This window comes from Heterodontus francisci, chromosome 34, assembly GCF_036365525.1.
Source record: "Heterodontus francisci isolate sHetFra1 chromosome 34, sHetFra1.hap1, whole genome shotgun sequence".
In the NCBI taxonomy this organism is placed as follows: domain Eukaryota; kingdom Metazoa; phylum Chordata; class Chondrichthyes; order Heterodontiformes; family Heterodontidae; genus Heterodontus; species Heterodontus francisci.
In genome coordinates, this window is record NC_090404.1 from 40,675,121 (window position 1) to 40,693,624 (window position 18,504).

Here is an 18,504-nt window from a genome sequence, read left to right on the forward strand (position 1 = left end):
TGCATTAAAGTAGCAGAAGGAGGAGTTCACTTCTGGTACAATTATGCAACAGATATCTAATCTCCAGATAAAGAAGGAACTGCAGTGTGTTGCCAGGAATTCCATGTTTTAAAAATCCACAGAACATCCACAGGAGTGCTATCACGTCAGTTACTCTGGGATCACTCCCACTGTGAAACTCCACCACTGCCTCTGCTGAAGGTTGTAGGCTGAGGGAGTGGAGCCTCCAGGAGTGGACTGTGAGAAAGCTGGGTTTCAGTATCCTTTCAAATATAAGGTGAGGTACCAGAGGAATCCTTACTAAGGATCTGTCTGGGGTTTTACCTGTAGTGTAGGTCTAGGGTGTCCGGCCGTCCATGTCTCCGTTATAAAGACGTCTGCAAACGTGACATGAAATCGTGTGACATTGATCACAAGTCGTGGGAGTCAGTTGCCAGCATTCGCCAGAGCTGGCGGGCAGCCATAAAGACAGGGCTAAATTGTGGCGAGTCGAAGAGACTTAGTAGTTGGCAGGAAAAAAGACAGAGGCGCAAGGGGAGAGCCAACTGTGCAACAGCCCCAACAAACAAATTTCTCTGCAGCACCTGTGGAAGAGCCTGTCACTCCAGAATTGGCCTTTATAGCCACTCCAGGCGCTGCTTCACAAACCACTGACCACCTCCAGGCGCGTATCCATTGTCTCTCGAGATAAGGAGGCCCAAAAGTAGGTCTAGGGTGAATGATGCCTGACTCCCCGAACTGTCTGACATTGAACCCAGTTTGGAACAAGTTGAATTCTGTTTCCAGGAGAATAGGGACAAATTTCACCCACAATTGAGGGAGACAAAAACAGCCATTAGAGAAGCTGAGAGATCTTTGGAAAAGAATATGGTGCACAATGATGGTAATAGTGGCAAAAGCTTTTCCAGCTACATCAGGAGTGAGAAGATGGATACAGATGGTTTTGAGCCACTGAGAGACAGTTCAGGACAGATTGAAACAGATTACCAGGCTATGACAGAACTGTTAAATGACTATTTCACATCAGTCTGCACTCCTGTGGATGATGCTCAGATTCCAGCTGTGGGATGTGCTGTCAACAATAACATCATAAATATTAAATTAGAAAGGGATTGTCATCCTGGATAAAATAGGAAATCTCCAACCTGATGGTTTTCCAAGTCCAGATGATATCTACCCAAGGGTGTTTAAAGAGATGGGATGGGTGATCTGTGAGCCCCTTGTCTGTATCTTCAACAGCTTAGTAGAGTCAGGGATTGTTCCCTGAGATTGGAAGGTAGCTCACATAGTTCCCATTTTCCAAATCAGAGACAAATCAGAGCCAGGGAACTACAGACCCATCAGTGTGAGCTCGATCACAGGGAAGATGTTTGTATGGATCCTAAGAGATGCTATTTCTGATCACTGGGGAAGAGAAGTCATTACAGATACTCAACACAGCTTCAGAAAAGAAGATCATGTCTTAAAAACGTGTTTGTGTTTTGTGAAGAAGTTGCTGTGTTGGTGGGTGAGGGGAATCTGTTTACATTGTCTATCTCAGGGTGTAATCCAACAACATAGAGGGTTGTGGGGCTGAAGGAGGTGAGCTATGGTCTAACTAGTGTTTTGTTCCAACATAACCACTCTCCCATTTTCCATTGACTTCAATGTGATGGAAACTGGCAGTTTGAACCTGTCAGCATTTGAACGATATTTGCAAATGATACGAGGATCTCTCGCAGTTGGGATCTTTCTTTATTCTGTCCCCTCGAGGTGTTAGAGAACAGACATTCTCCTGGACACAAGGAGCTGCAGTGTTATGGTGATGGTGGAATAGTGGTAATGTAATGGGATTTCAGTCTGGGGGCATGGGTTTAAACCATGGCAGCTGGTGGAATTTAATTTGAATTAATTAAAACTTCAATTAACTGAAAAATCTGGAATCAAAAGCAACTCTTAGTTATGATGTTATAAAACTGTCATTGATTATTATAAAAACCCATCTGCTTCACCAATGTTCCTTAGGAATGAAATAATGCTGTCCTTACTTGACCTGGTCTACATGTGACTCCAGACTCACAGCACTGCTTGGTGTCGCGTCTTGAAGAGTTTAAGCTTAATAAGCAGTGATTATTTGTAATAATTCTTTCCAGATATCATTAAAGTAACTATACTATGTGCAAGCTGAGATAAACATGGTCTGAGGCTGAGAAGCAAAGCCTGATGCTGAGCCACGGCTGTGTTAAAAACTGGCAGGACAGCAAGAAAGAAACCTTGAGTTAAATGTGAAAAGAATGTCCTGGTATGTTTGAAACTAACAGATAGTGAAAGACAGAATATTCATTAAATTACAATAAAAACAGAAGATTAAAGCTTCTAAGATCTGTTATCACTCGATTAAAAGACATTGCTGGACCTCATGTAACAACTGTATGAATTTCGAGATAAGGAATAACAAAGGTGCAAGAAAATGGAACCAAGAGATACCAGAAAATTAAGCATAAATGTAATCTTAAAGTTTTTTAAAAATGATGATTAAACAGAATGAATGAGATAGTCCAGGATCTGGTCAGCTGCCACAGAGGCTCAAAGGCAAAAAAGGGTATAAAAGAACAGCTATTGAATATGAGAAGCAGAACGAGAAACCCAGAGGAAGAAAGAAGAGAATCTTCAGAGAACAGAACCCAGCAAGAGAAAGAGAGACCAGACCACAGTTACTTGGAGGGCTACCGCCGAGGTTCTGAGTATCAGCCTGTGATTATTGTCTTTGTTAAGTGTTACTTCTCTGCACTGACTGTAAACTGCTGAATAAATCTACAACACTGATAACCATTATATATCTGTACCCATAGTGATTTGTTGTAGTCACGAACAAGTCGCCCTTGTTGGCTTCAATTGAATCCTGAAAGTAGCAGGAAAGCCACAATTGGCACCCCAGAAATGGGACTCTGACTGACAACTGAAACCAGTTTTTGTTGAGTATAAGGCAGCAGACACCAGGGTTTTCATCTTCACATTTTTTTAAAACAGCGAGACACGATCTGTTCAGTACACCAAGATGCCTGAAGGGGATCTTTGGACAAAGAAGCTGAATGCATCGCATTTGCAATTTATGGATCAGAACCTCAGATTCTTGGTGGACACAAAAGATCAATGAACGACAATGACTCATATAAAACATATGAGGGGGATCTCCCGGTTTGGACAAGAAATAGTAAAAGAGATAGTGTAACCACATAATAGTTTGTGGTCTTCTCCCAGGAAGAGTTTCCATGTGAGAAATAAAAGAGGGATATGGAGTGGGTTTTTGGTGCAAGGTAAAGGAGGCCCGAGCGTGTGGAAATTTCTGGGAAAGAATAAAGGGACTTGGGAGCAGATAAAAGAATCAAACCAAGGCCCAGTGGTTTCAGAGAGTGAAGGATACATCCAATGTGTTGGCCATGATGGTGGAAGAGACACAAAGGGCAGTGCTCTTGTATTGGGTCTAATGTATGGTCCAATAACAGAAATTGGACAACAAACCTTTTTAGTAACTTTGAAGCAATGGGGAGAATATAACTACCCTAACATTGATGGGGGGGGGGGGGGCGGGGGTAGGGGAGGTGGAATAGCTAGAGTCAGGATAAGATTCAAGGATACAATAACTGCATGCACAAGACCAACGGGTAGCTCTACAGTGTAATGCTCACACTGTATGAGAAGGAGGATAGTTCAGATGTTTGGGGTCAGGGCCAAGAGAGGAAATGTCCTCAATTAGAAGCAGGACCTGGAAATGGCCTTGTAGTTATCCCCACCCACAAAGCAGTATATCACTAGGTAATACCAGAAGTGGTCCCTGTCATTTTAAACTTAACTGATTTAGTATTGCCCAAATGGTGTCCCAATAAAACAATACAGTTAACTCAAGGGATGATACAGCGGTTTTTGACGGGGATTGGGAAAAGACTACCTTGTCCCAAGTGTAGAGGATGTACAGAATGCATTCCTCCATGAGAACAATACTAGAAATGAAATGAATCAAACAAGAAGTAGGCGAAAGAGAGGCTTGATAAATGCTGGATTTACTGGTTTAATACAGTCACCTCAATGATTAACTCTCTGGATTTGGCAGTTTCACAGATACAGTTATGGACGGTACAGGAGAAATTGATAAATATACTCAGTGAAGAAAATAGCATAGAACATGAAGAGCTGGGAGAGGATCAGACAATGGGCGTGCACTTACGAGACATTATACACGAGACAGAAAATCATGTGAGAAAGATTAATAACATTACCCGAGAGGACAGAAAGGCCGCTGACCAAGCAACTCATAATGATGTATGTGTCATATATGGGAATTGGTTGGTAGAACGGTTCAGAGACAACCGAGAAGTTATCAATGAAGGACATCTTCCCACTTGGGTAACAAATAGACATTTATCAGGATGATCCTGTTATCAGGACGATGCAGAATGCTGTAAAATTAGGAGTCTGATTGAGGTTCGCCCGGTCAAGCACAAATGTTACAAGGTGGGGAACCAGAAGCTATTGGGACTAGTAGTACACATGCCCAGTCTTATGAATGGAACCATGCCTAATCCTCTGTTTAGAACAGAAAACATAGGGGTTATGAGGGAAAGTGTCATTAATCGATTCCTGACATCACTCCAATAGTTGATCAGGTTAGAAGAACTAACTTGGATAGAATGAAACCTACAGGGATACAGAACAAGCATGGATATCCTCATTTGCCCATATGATTTATATGATCATTGAAGAGCCACATGTGCTTTTAATTGGAATGGGAAGGGGATGAACTGCACTGTGGAAGTTACAGGTTCATCAGATGTGAGAACTAGAACGGCCTATGTCCGAGAAGGGAAGTCTCGTTTTATCACCTGAGAAGACTATTACCATCACAGGAACTTCAATGTTCAAATTGGGACCGACTGTATTACACCGATCAAAACCACAGTCCTAGGGGGAAAACCTTCCTCACCATTGAGATGCCTGACCAACAGGTCTCACAAGTAAAAGATGGCTTGAACATAAACCCAGGGGTTTATGTCACGAAATTTGGGTACCACATCCCTGAACTACCAATAACCTCAACAACATTAATAAGTCAAGTGAACACCTCCCAATGCCGTTATTACACAGTACAGCAAGGAAATAAAACTATAGCTAAGGAAATTCCAGGGGTAGGGGATTTATCACATTGGTGGGAAACAGGGTTAAACATGGAAATTCCCCTCTGGATTAGAATAATTTCACATGAATTGATTAGATTTAGATTTTTAGATTTAGATATACAGCACTGAAACAGGCCCTTCAGCCCACCAAGTCTGTGCTGACCATTAACCACCCATTTATACTAATCCTACACTAATCCCATATTCCTACCACATCCTCACCTGTCCCTATATTCCCCTACCTACACTAGGGGCAATTTATAATGGCCAATTTACCTATCAACCTGCAAGTCTTTTTGGCTGTGGAAGGAAACCAGAGCACCCGGAGGAAACCCACGCAGACACAGGGAGAACATGCAAACTCCACACAGGCAGTACTCAGAATTGAACCCTGGTCACTGGAGCTGAGGCTGCGGTGCTAACCACTGCACCATTGTGCCGCCCCTGGAATATAACCCAGTTATTGGTCCTTATATGCTTACTGCTCCACACTTGCTACTTGAAGCACCTGGTGTGCCAAACAAGATCACAATTAAACATGATCACAGAACAAATATGTAAGTTCAGAGTATACAAGAATTTAATTTGAGGGGTCGGCATAAATGCCTTGCCCTCGAGGTGGGGATATTGTAAGATAATTCACTGCTTGGTGTATTGTTTCTAACCCACTAAGATCACCCAGATAGGGAATGATATCATGTTCCCTGTACCTACTTAAAACATCACTGAAATCAGAGTCGACTTTGGAATGCAGGAGGAAGCATTAAAGACAATAATTCAGTGGAGATACCCCATACCCCCTCTATCCTTAGATTTATAATCCATAATTAGAATATTGCAACATCCCAAATGCACTGGTTTAAGATGTGACAAGAACATGAACATTGAGAGAGAGGAATTGGAAATTTGGGAAATAGATATAGGTGGGAAACAGTTGTGAATACAAGTCAACATCCCTGGCTCAGAACTATTTCTATTCTGTTCACTTTGATACAAACGATGGTCACAATTGTAATAATAGCCGTCCTCTGTTACTTGAGAAATCTTACCTCAAGACAGCTGAAGAACACTGAATTGAGCTGGAACCCATCTCTTATGTCTAAAAGAAAGTAACAGTCAATGAAAAGTAGTGAGGGGTCAGTATATTGTCATATATTTCACCCTCAAACTGGGGAGTTGTAAGTAGGTTGGGTAGCTAGATTTTTAGCTTAACTTGACTATTTTCACACTGTATCCTCTGTAATAACTAACAATATCAAGGAAATCATCTTAATACTAACATATGAACAAAGAAGTTAATTTTGTGTCTTGTATCAGCAACTACATGTATATATTAAGCAGCAACCCATCAAGAAACAATGATTACAAAGCAATGGACCTTGACTGAGTTATAATTAATGAATTAAGAATCATGTTAGAAAGAATGGGCTTTAATTTAAAAGTATTAAGTTTAAAAACTAAGTCTGAAGCTTGTAAGAAATTCAGTATCAGTAGGACTTTGTAACTCACTGTAACACAGTCAGCAGAAAAAGTTTTGTGACCCAATAACATTCATTCACTTTGCTAAAAAAGAACCAATTTCTGTACAAATTCATACCATCCAAGGAGATAACAACCGTAATGAATAGAACTCTTCATAGGTTTTTATCGCAATTATTGTCAACATGTTTTATCGATTAAGCCTCAATTAGAGTAGGGTAGTCACTGACTTCGCAGGACCTGGACCAACCATCGGGCAAACGAGAAAGGTGGTCTGATGGCCAAAAAGGGTATAAAAGAACAGCTATTGAACATGAGAAGCAACACAGAAAGTCCAGGGCAAGGAAGAAGAGTATCTTCAGTCAACAGAACACAGCAAGAGAGAGACTGCGTCACAGTCACTCAGAGGGCAACCACCGAGGATCTGAGGAACAGAAAGCCACTATTGTCGTTGTTAACTCTCTAGCAGAGCAAGACTACACCTTCTTCTGGCAGGGCAGGGATCCTGAAGAACCAAGACAGCATGGAGTGGGCTTCGCCATCAGAAACTCCTTGCTCAGCATGATAGAGCCTCCCTCAAATGGCTCGGAACGCATACTGTCCATCCGACTGCTCACCACCTCTGGTCCAGTACACCTACTCAGCATCTATGCTCCAACACTCTGTTCCGCACCTGAAGCTAAAGACCAGTTCTATGAACAACTCCATAACATCATTAGCAGCATCCCCAACACCGAACACCTATTCCTGCTGGGGGACTTTAATGCCAGGGTTGGGGCCGACCATGACTCATGGCCCTCCTGCCTTGGGCGCTATGGCGTTGGAAGGATAAATGAGAACGGGCAGAGACTGCTTGAGTTGTGTACCTATCATAACCTCTGCATCACCAACTCGTTCTTTCACACTAAACCCTGTCACCAGGTTTCATGGAGGCACCCAAGATCACGTCGTTGGCACCAGCTAGACCTCATTGTCACAAGGCGAGCCGCCTTAAACAGTGTTCAAATCACACGCAGCTTCCACAGTGCGGACTGCGACACCGACCACTCCCTGGTGTGCAGCAAGGTTAGACTCAGACCAAAGAAGTTGCATCATTCCAAGCAGAAGGGCCACCCGCGCATCAACACGAGCAGAATTTCTCACCCACAGCTGTTACAAAAATTTCTAAATTCACTTGTAACAGCCCTTCAAAACACTCCCACAGGGGATGCTGAGACCAAGTGGGCCCACATCAGAGACGCCATCTATGAGTCAGCTTTGACCACCTACGGCAAAAGTGCGAAGAGAAATGCAGACTGGTTTCAATCTCATAATGAAGAGCTGGAACCTGTCATAGCCGCTAAGCGCATTGCACTTTTGAACTACAAGAAAGCCCCCAGCGATTTAACATCCGCAGCACTTAAAGCAGCCAGAAGTACTGCACAAAGAACAGCTAGGCGTTGCGCAAACGACTACTGGCAACACCTATGCAGTCATATTCAGCTGGCCTCAGACACCGGAAACATCAGAGGAATGTATGATGGCATGAAGAGAGCTCTTGGGCCAACCATCAAGAAGATCACCCCCCTCAAATCTAAATCGGGGGACATAATCACTGACCAACGCAAACAGATGGACCGCTGGGTTGAGCACTACCTAGAACTGTACTCCAGGGAGAATGCTGTCACTGAGACTGCCCTCAATGCAGCCCAGCCTCTACCAGTCATGGATGAGCTGGACATACAGCCAACCAAATCGGAACTCAGTGATGCCATTGATTCCCTAGCCAGCGGAAAAGCCCCTGGGAAGGACAGCATTACCCCTGAAATAATCAAGAGTGCCAAGCCTGCTATACTCTCAGCACTACATGAACTGCTATGCCTGTGCTGGGACGAGGGAGCAGTACCCCAGGACATGCGTGATGCCAACATCATCACCCTCTATAAAAACAAAGGTGACCGCGGTGACTGCAACAACTACCGTGGAATCTCCCTGCTCAGCATAGTGGGGAAAGTCTTTGCTCGAGTCGCTCTGAACAGGCTCCAGAAGCTGGCCGAGCGCGTCTACCCTGAGGCACAGTGTGGCTTTCGTGCAGAGAGATCGACTATTGACATGCTGTTCTCCCTTCGTCAGATACAGGAGAAATGCCGTGAACAACAGATGCCCCTCTACATTGCTTTCATTGATCTCACCAAAGCCTTTGACCTCGTCAGCAGACGTGGTCTCTTCAGACTACTAGAAAAGATCGGATGTCCACCAAAGCTACTAAGTATCATCACCTCATTCCATGACAATATGAAAGGCACAATTCAACATGGTGGCTCCTCATCAGAGCCCTTTCCTATCCTGAGTGGTGTGAAACAGGGCTGTGTTCTCGCACCCACACTTTTTGGGATTTTCTTCTCCCTGCTGCTTTCACATGCGTTCAAATCCTCTGAAGAAGGAATTTTCCTCCACACAAGATCAGGGGGCAGGTTGTTCAACCTTGCCCGTCTAAGAGCGAAGTCCAAAGTACGGAAAGTCCTCATCAGAGAACTCCTCTTTGCTGACGATGCTGCTTTAACATCTCACACTGAAGAATGCCTGCAGAGTCTCATCGACAGGTTTGCGTCTGCCTGCAATGAATTTGGCCTAACCATCAGCCTCAAGAAAACGAACATCATGGGGCAGGATGTCAGAAATGCTCCATCCATCAATATTGGCGACCACGCTCTGGAAGTGGTTCAAGAGTTCACCTACCTAGGCTCAACTATCACCAGTAACCTGTCTCTAGATGCAGAAATCAACAAGCGCATGGGTAAGGCTTCCACTGCTATGTCCAGACTGGCCAAGAGAGTGTGGGAAAATGGCGCACTGACACGGAACACAAAAGTCCGAGTGTATCAGGCCTGTGTCCTCAGTACCTTGCTCTACGGCAGCGAGGCCTGGACAACGTATGCCAGCCAAGAGCGACGTCTCAATTCATTCCATCTTCGCTGCCTTCGGAGAATACTTGGCATCAGGTGGCAGGACTATATCTCCAACACAGAAGTCCTTGAAGCGGCCAACATCCCCAGCTTATACACACTACTGAGTCAGCGGCGCTTGAGATGGCTTGGCCATGTGAGCCGCATGGAAGATGGCAGGATCCCCAAAGACACATTGTACAGCGAGCTCGCCACTGGTATCAGACCCACCGGCCGTCCATGTCTCCGTTATAAAGACGTCTGCAAACGCGACATGAAATCCTGTGACATTGATCACAAGTCGTGGGAGTCAGTTGCCAGCATTCGCCAGAGCTGGCGGGCAGCCATAAAGACAGGGCTAAATTGTGGCGAGTCGAAGAGACTTAGTAGTTGGCAGGAAAAAAGACAGAGGCGCAAGGGGAGAGCCAACTGTGCAACAGCCCCAACAAACAAATTCCTCTGCAGCACCTGTGGAAGAGCCTGTCACTCCAGAATTGGCCTTTATAGCCACTCCAGGCGCTGCTTCACAAACCACTGACCACCTCCAGGCGCGTATCCATTGTCTCTCGAGATAAGGAGGCCCAAAAGAAAAGAAAGAAAGAAAGTATTACTTCTTTACACTGAATATAAATTACTTAAGAAATCTGCTACACTTAAACCCAACATATACCAGCACCCATAGTAGTTTGTTGTGGTCAGGGACAAGTCACCCTTGTTGGATTAAATGGAATCCTGAAAGAAGCAGGAAAGTACACTTTCTTGACAAATCACCAAGATACCAGACTACAAGTCATGGCCAAAACATCATTTATTGGTTACAAATCACAACTTAGTTAAATCTGGGCACACAGACACTTTATAGACATGTATAAATACATATAAATGTAATCAGCAGTTGAGCACTAATAGGGAGAGTATTTCACAAAAATAAGTGACAAATACCGGGGTGAGAGTGGCAAAAGATCAAAAGGTCTGAAAATTAGTGGCTGAAGACTAAAAATGACTGATTTTTTTTTTTACAATGAATCATGTAATTATGTAATTATGTAAAAACATGTAATTCAAGCAAACTAGTTGTGTAATGGTAATTTTGTACAATTTTGCATATGCAATGAATAAAATTGCACTGTACTCAGAATACAATTTCATGAGACTTCCCTGACAGCTGATAATTGGTTTTACAGAGCTTCATGTTCTCAATGTCCTGCTTCTGCCTATTTATAGCTTGTTCATGTAAAAGGTGTTCTGTGAAGATGTGTCAATTTTAATGGAAAGCCTTTCCTTGGGCCTTGCCGCCTGAGCCTAACTGAGGCAGGTTTTGTCGAGGTGGCCTGCCCCACCACACATGAAAGTCAAGTCAAGAAGGCTGAGAAGTCCAGTTCTCCATGAAACTACATTTTCACAAGATCAGTTTGAGTCAGCAGACCGCCTGTATGATTCAGAGACTGAAGAACATCATCGTCAATGTGTGTGTAAATATTTTTAAAAGTCATTTCACTCCATTATTTACATAGTTGTCTTTTATGTGTCTCCATTTCAGGAAAGGGGATGTTGTGATATGGATTTTACAGTTTAAATGCTATACACCATCAGAGGAAGTGATGTCACAACAACACGTGATCAGTTCACTGGAGTTGAACGTGACACCTGGTCACATGAGTGAGACAAGCTCTCCTGTAAATGTGTTACTATACCAATAAAGAACTCACAGTTTATGACAACTCAACTGAAGATTGTTTGGTTCCTTATTGCTATATAAAAGCAATAAACACAGCAAGACCACCAGGGAATTGACTGCGCTACCCGGCAAGTTAACTGACATGCGCTGCTATTCCTGTTCCTTCACTTCAGTCTACTTTCACCACAGAGATGTTTCTCATACAAAATGGAGTGTTTAGTTTGAACAGAAATGATTTATCCAGGTAATGACAGCACTGAGTGATGAAGGCATAAGCATTAAATGGACAGTAACTTGAAATAGAACCACAAGCTGCGGATGTACAAGTTTCAATTTCCAAAACGCAACAACAGAATCAATGCGGCTCCTGTGAAATGTGCAAGGAAACACATGGGCTGTCATATATCAGCAGAAACAACTGACACACATCAAATCCTGTTAGTTTCATGTGGCATCTCCTTCTGCTTCTATCACTGCTTTTCCTCCAGCTCCCTCTGCTCCTCCAGCTTGCAGGTGAATGAGCTGCTTGATGCAAACAGACCAAATTTGTGAAAGCCAGCTTGACCTGGAAAGCAGGGAGTGGGAATGAAAGATGCAGGACATTGAGAAACGATGGGTTTCACAGATAACAGGATAAATAAGCAACAGGATCTCATCTTCCTGCTTCTTCCAGATACTGAACGCATGAATATACAAGAGTTGTTCCCATTCGCAATTAGACACTGTCATCCTCTTCTTCCAATCTTTTACAAGTTGCTTAGCTTTGAAACTGCATATTTCTGACAGGTTTTCAATGTGAAGAAAGTGGAGCTACAAGAAAGTAATGTTGTTCAGCAGATGTAGTGCAAGAAGATACCGAATAGGCCAATGATAACAGTGAATGTTTGATGAGCTGAGCTGCAGTAAAGGGTTGGCACCATTTAAAATGTCATTCAACAGGTTCCAAATCTGGTGATAGAAATGACAAGAAAACTTCTCACTGAATTTCCTCATTGTCATGAGATCAAAAGGAAAGGGCACAAGGCAAGAAAGTATATTTGGCTGTAATGGGTTGTGAGATGGCAGAACTTGTGCAATTGGAGTTTACCAAGATCAAAACCATTTTAAGCTTCTCGGCCTTTTGGCTAAGATCAAGTGTAGTATCTGTTCTTATCAGTGCTTATTTGATTGAGAAGAGACCATGATCATTGCCTTTTGATCCTGGGGAAGCTTTGAGTAAAATGGCTGCAACCAATTTTCGAGCTTCGGGCCAGGGAGTGCGCAACACCGTTCGGGTGGTCGTGAAGGATAAGAAAGGAGATGCACCGGTCGATCGCACCTTCTTCATCAAGAAAATTCTCTTCGATTGCTGCGGATTTCAAGCGACGGACGTCTTCTGCCTGCAGGATTTCCCCAGCAGTGGATACTTCGACGTGACTTTCCGGAATGTGGCGGGATGCATCAAGTTCCTGAAGGCGTTCAAGGAGAAAGGGGACCGGGCGCCACTGTCGATCCTCACAGCGGAGCCGCTCTTCACGCTTCCGTCACAACGGGACCGGGTGGTGACGATTCACCTCTACAACCCCCATGTTCCGGTGGTGGATGTACTCACCTTTCTCGCCAGGTACGTCGAGGTGGCCGGCAGCAGCACTGATGTCAAGGACCCCTTTGGGATCTGGACCAGCAAGCGGCAGGTCAAGGTGACCTTGAAGGTAGATCCCAGTGGAGCCATCATCCACCCTCCCTCCAGCTTCGCTATCGGGGGAAGTCGAGGCTTCTTGGTCTACGCTGGGCAGCCCAGAGTTTGCCACATCTGTGGCAAATCTGGTCACATGGCAGCCAACTGCAGCACGGTTGTTTGCAAGAACTGCAAGGAGGAAGGCCATCAGACCAAGGACTGTAAGCAGACTAAGTGTTGCAACTTGTGCGGTGCGGCAGGCCATCTCTACAAGACCTGCCCAAAACGTTGCCTCAGCTATGCTCAGGCGGCAAGGTCCAAGGAAAGGCCGGGAGAAGGTTCGATGAAGGCGTCCGCTGTTCGAAAGGAAACCAGCAACCTTCTCCGCAGTGAGGAACTTCAACCTGAGAAGGAAGGGGAGGCAGCTGAAACCAACGACCCAGCACCTACCCAGCGCCCGGAAACCCCTCCTCCACAGACAGAATCAATGGAGGAGGAGGCAGCAGATGGACAAACAGGTCAGTGGCAAGTGGTCCAGAGGAAAACCACAAAGAAAAAACATCCCAAAGCCACCACCCAAACCAGTGGCAAGAGAAGGCTCTCTTCTGAATCAGACTGCAACAATTCCTCTTCAGTGGACGGGGAAATGCTGGAACGACAGCCCCTTCAAAATAGGCAGCAGAACTCCGAGATGGATGATAAGGCATCCCAGCCCCCGGGCACTGGAAGCTGTGATGGGCCCGGCGTGCCCCAACCCCAATGCCCCACACATAACGACGTGGCCAACGCTTCTCAGCTCTGCGACACCGGGAGCAAAGACACGTCTGGCGCACCTGAGCTCCGGGAGACCGGGAGCTGTGACGTTTTTGAGGAGGAACAGATGGAAGCAGCTGAGGACAACCCAATGCTCTCTGCCTACAAGACCCCCCCGATGTCACCCGAGCGGCACAAACCCTGCATGAAAAACCAGGAGGGGTTTCTGAGCCCAACCAACGTGAAACTGCTTGCGCACACGATGGGTATGCAGGAACATCCCGAAGGACTGGGACTAGCGAGGACAAATGGTATGGGAAGCAACAACTAATGTTTAGTAAAAAATGGGTGTAAGAATTGCTTCCATTAATGTGCGTAGCATTAAATCTACTACGCGATGTGTTTCAACCTTGGATTACCTTGCCAAGGTCAAAGCTGACCTACTGTTTCTGCAGGAGTGTGGAATACCACACCTCAGCAGCTACAGGCAGTGGTCGCGATGGTGGTCCCACGGGCCATCGATCTGGTCGGGGGGTAATGACTGCCGTTCCTCCGGCCTGGGTATTCTGCTGCGGGGAGGTAACTTCACCATCTCCGAAGTTAAGGAGGTGGTGGGCGGCCGCCTCCTCGTAGCAGACGTGATGTACAACAACGCTCCACTCCGGTTGATCAACGTGTACGCCCCGGTACAACGCAGCGAGCGGCTGACCGTCTTCCAGCAGCTCCCACTGCTGCTGGCGACGTCCAGGCCGGTCATCCTAGGCGGTGACTTCAACTGCATCATCGATGCGGCTGGACGATCCGGCAGTGACGACAGCAAACTGGACGCTACGTCCAGATTCCTAATAGAAACAGTTAAGGATGCCAAACTGCACGACGTCTTCAGCAAACCTGCAGACGGAACGCAGCGCAGATACACATGGTCAAGATCGGACGGGTCTGCCCGTTCCAGGATTGACTTCCTGTTTGTGTCCCGTGCTGTCATGGTCGGATCCACCGACGTCAAGCCGGTGTTCTTCACCGACCACTGCCTCTTCCTGGCCGACTGTCACTTACAGGACGACCAGCGGGTTGGCAGAGGGACGTGGAAGCTCAATGCGACACTGCTGACCCCAGAGAACGTTGAGGAACTCAAAAGGGATTACAAAGGTTGGAGGACCGTGAAACCCCTCTTTGAGCATCCAGTTCACTGGTGGGAAGCGATTAAGGAGAACATCAAGAGGTTCTTCATCCACAAAGGTGTTCAGAAGACGAGAGAGAGACAGAGGGAACGGTCCCGACTCCAGAAAATTATGCAAAATCTACTCCGGTTGCAGTCAATGGGGGTCGAGGTCAAGGAGTACCTCCAAGAGGTGAAGAGCCAGCAGGCCTCGCTCTTTGCCAAGGAGGCCTCCAAGAACATCTTCCGGTCCAGAGTCCGCTCCATCGAGCAGGATGAGACGTGCTCGCGTTACTTCTTCCAAAAGGTACACAGAGAGAGCTCTGTTATCAGCAGCCTGAAGGAAGAAGATGGCTCGGTAACGTCTTCGCAGCCCGACATACTCAGGATCAGCAAATCCTTTTATGCTGGGCTGTATGACGCGAAGCCCACAGACAGCAGAGCCTCCCAGTCCTTCCTGTCATCTATCACAGAGGTCTTAGATGACAGCAGGAGGGAGGGACTGGACAAGCCGCTAACTCTGGACGAGCTGACAAAGGCCGTCGAGTCTTTCGAGACGAGTAAAACTCCCGGGAGCGACGGCTTACCGGTCGAGTTGTACTCGGCCCTGTGGGACTGGGTCGGCCTGGACCTGCTGGAAGTATACGAGAGTATGCTCCTGGCCGGCAGCATGTCAGAATCCATGAGAAAAGGCATCATCACCCTCATTTACAAGCAGAAGGGGGAGAGGGCAGAAATCAGAAATTGGCGGCCCATCTCACTGCTTAATGTTGATTACAAGATTCTGTCCAAAGTCATAGCCAGTCGAGTCAAGTCTGCTCTGGAGTTGGTGATTCACCCCGATCAGACCTGTACTGTACCCGGCAGGAAGATCTCTGATAGTCTCGCGCTACTCAGGGATACGATCGCCTACGTACGGGACAGGAGGGTGGACACCTGCCTCATCAGCCTGGACCAGGAGAAGGCTTTTGACAGGATATCGCACACCTACATGATGGACGTGCTTTCCAAAATGGGGTTTGGGGAGGGAATCTGCAATTGGATCCAACTGCTCTACACAAACATCAGTAGCGCAGTGTCAATCAACGGGTGGGAATCTGAAAGTTTCCCGATCAAATCTGGAGTCAGACAGGGCTGTCCTCTGTCCCCGGTCTTGTTTGTTTGCTGTATTGAACCCTTTGCTGAGTCTATTAGGAAGGATGCGAGCATAAGAGGGGTGACAATCCCAGGCAGCGGAGGCACTCAGGTCAAAACCTCCCTGTACATGGATGACGTCGCCGTTTTCTGCTCGGATCCGCTGTCCGTGCGCAGACTGATGAGCATCTGCGACCAGTTCGAACTGGCCTCGGGAGCCAAAGTTAACCACGGCAAGAGCGAGGCCATGTTCTTTGGCAACTGGGCTGACCGATCCTTTGTCCCCTTCACCGTCAGGTCAGATTACCTGAAGGTGCTGGGGATATGGTTCGGAAGGGCCGGGGCGTGCACCAAAACATGGGAGGAGCGAGTAGCCAAGGTACGACAAAAGTTGGGCATGTGGGGGCAGCGTTCTCTCTCCATTGTGGGTAAGAACCTGGTCATCAGGTGCGAGGCGCTCACGTTGTTGCTCGACGTGGCGCAGGTCTGGCCCATACCCCACTCCTGCGCCGTGGCAGTCACCCGAGCCATTTTCCGCTTCGTCTGGGGATCTAAAATGGACCGGGTCCGGAGGGACACGATGTTCAAATCTCTGGACAAGGGCGGGAAAAATGTACCCAACGTGGCCCTCATCCTGATGACCACCTTCGTGTGCGGCTGCATCAAGCTGTGTGTAGATCCCCAGTACGCAAATTCCAAGTGTCACTACGTGCTGAGGTTCTATCTGTCCCCGGTGTTGCGAAGGATGGGCCTGGTCACATTGCCGCGGAACGCACCATGCAGTTGGGCGGCGCCGTACCACCTATCCTTCGTGGAGCAGTTTCTGCGGGAAAACACCTTTGACCACCAGTCCATCAGGCAGTGGTCTGCACGGAATGTCCTCAAGGCCCTACGGGAAAAGGAAACGGTGGATCCTGTTGGATGGTTCCCCGAGCAGACCGTCAAAGTCATTTGGCGGAATGCCTCATCACCAGAACTTTCAAACAAGCACCAAGACGTAGCTTGGCTGGTGGTGAGAAGGGCCCTCCCCGTCAGATCCTTCATGCACACCCGAAGTCTCGCCCCCTCCGCACAGTGCCCCCACGTTGGCTGTGGTGGGGAAGAGATGGTCACACTCCTCCACCTGGAATGTGCCTTTGCAAAGCAGGTGTGGAAAGAGATGCAGTGGGTTTTGTCAAGGTTCATCCCAAGCAGCTCTGTAACACAGGAGTCTGTGCTCTACGGGCTGTTCCCAGGGACGCACACCGAGACAAACATCAACTGCTGCTGGAGGACTATCAATTCGGTGAAAGACGCCCTTTGGTCTGCCCGAAACTTGCTGGTCTTCCAGCGCAAAGAGTTGTCCACCACCGAATGTTGCAGACTGGCACATTCCAAGGTCCAGGACTACGTGCTGAGGGACGCACTAAAGCTTGGGGCAGCCGCAGCAAAGGCTCAATGGGGAAAGAGCACAGTGTAAGGTTCCCCCACCAAGCTTGACTGAGGGGCTGGATCCATGGGAAACCCCTCGAACTGTATTGTTAATATTCTCAATTGCTGTAAATGTAAAACTGTAATTGACATGACAATTGTGAAACGGAAGGGTTGGGAAGAAACTCATGACAGTATTGAAGGAAACTGATCTCCCTTGCAATGTTTGTATTTTTTGGTGCTGTTTGGAAACTGTTTGGCAATGTAATTTTTACAGATTTTTATGAGTAAAGTATATTTTGGAAAAAAAAAAAATTCAGCCCAGCATGCTTTTTGACAGAGCAGTTGTGTTTGGTTGCTCAGGAGTGATATTTGTGCCAGTTTGTATAGCAAGCAGAAAAAGCTATCCCGTTACCAGCAACATTTTGCCTTGCACTATCATCCCTTGAGTCAGTGTATCACTCCATGTTGCAACTTTTCCACAGCCCTTAACTTGCTTTTTTTCACTCACCAACTGTATCTGTAATTGTTCTTGTCAAGTTACATCACTGATTCTCCAGCTCTGGTCAACAATCACCAACCGTGAGCTTTAAGAGCGTTCTTAACTCCGCTGTTTTCATGCAACAAGTAATTGAAAGTTGCCACAGCAGCAAGAAGTTCTGATTTACCTAATCAAGAATGGAAACCAGAGGATGGTATTAAGAGGATTGAATCTAAACCACTGGACGACTTGGGAAGCTCTGCAATGCTCCTCAGGTTAGCTGCTTTTCCTATTTCACTTTCAGCCGGAAACATCTATGATTTGAAGAAGATTTGAGTTCTGCCACTATCATTTTACACAAAGAAATCTGGTTCAACTTATTGAAACCAAACAGTATTCCCACTCATTCGCTGAAGGTGCTATTTTTCCTCTAAATTTTGCAAGGATGTTTAGGAAAACACTTTTTTCTGGTTGTTTTCAGTGTTTATTTCTCACCCAATTTTACATTTGTCATCTAACAAAACTACAATATGTAATTAATACATTTCAATGTTTAAAATTGGAAAAATGAGCTTTGCATCAATTGATTTGATAGATTATAGCAGATGCAGATTTGATTGGGAAACAAGTCTGTGACCTCACCAGGCAGGTAACTCAAGAGAACAGATGTAAAGTT

At 46.2% G+C, this 18,504-nt stretch overlaps 1 pseudogene; it reads left to right on the plus strand.

Moving 5' to 3' along the window:
• Positions 1–12,338: 12,338 nt before the first annotated feature.
• On the plus strand, positions 12,339–12,447 carry LOC137349441 (U2 spliceosomal RNA; annotated as a pseudogene).
• Positions 12,448–18,504: the final 6,057 nt, after the last annotated feature.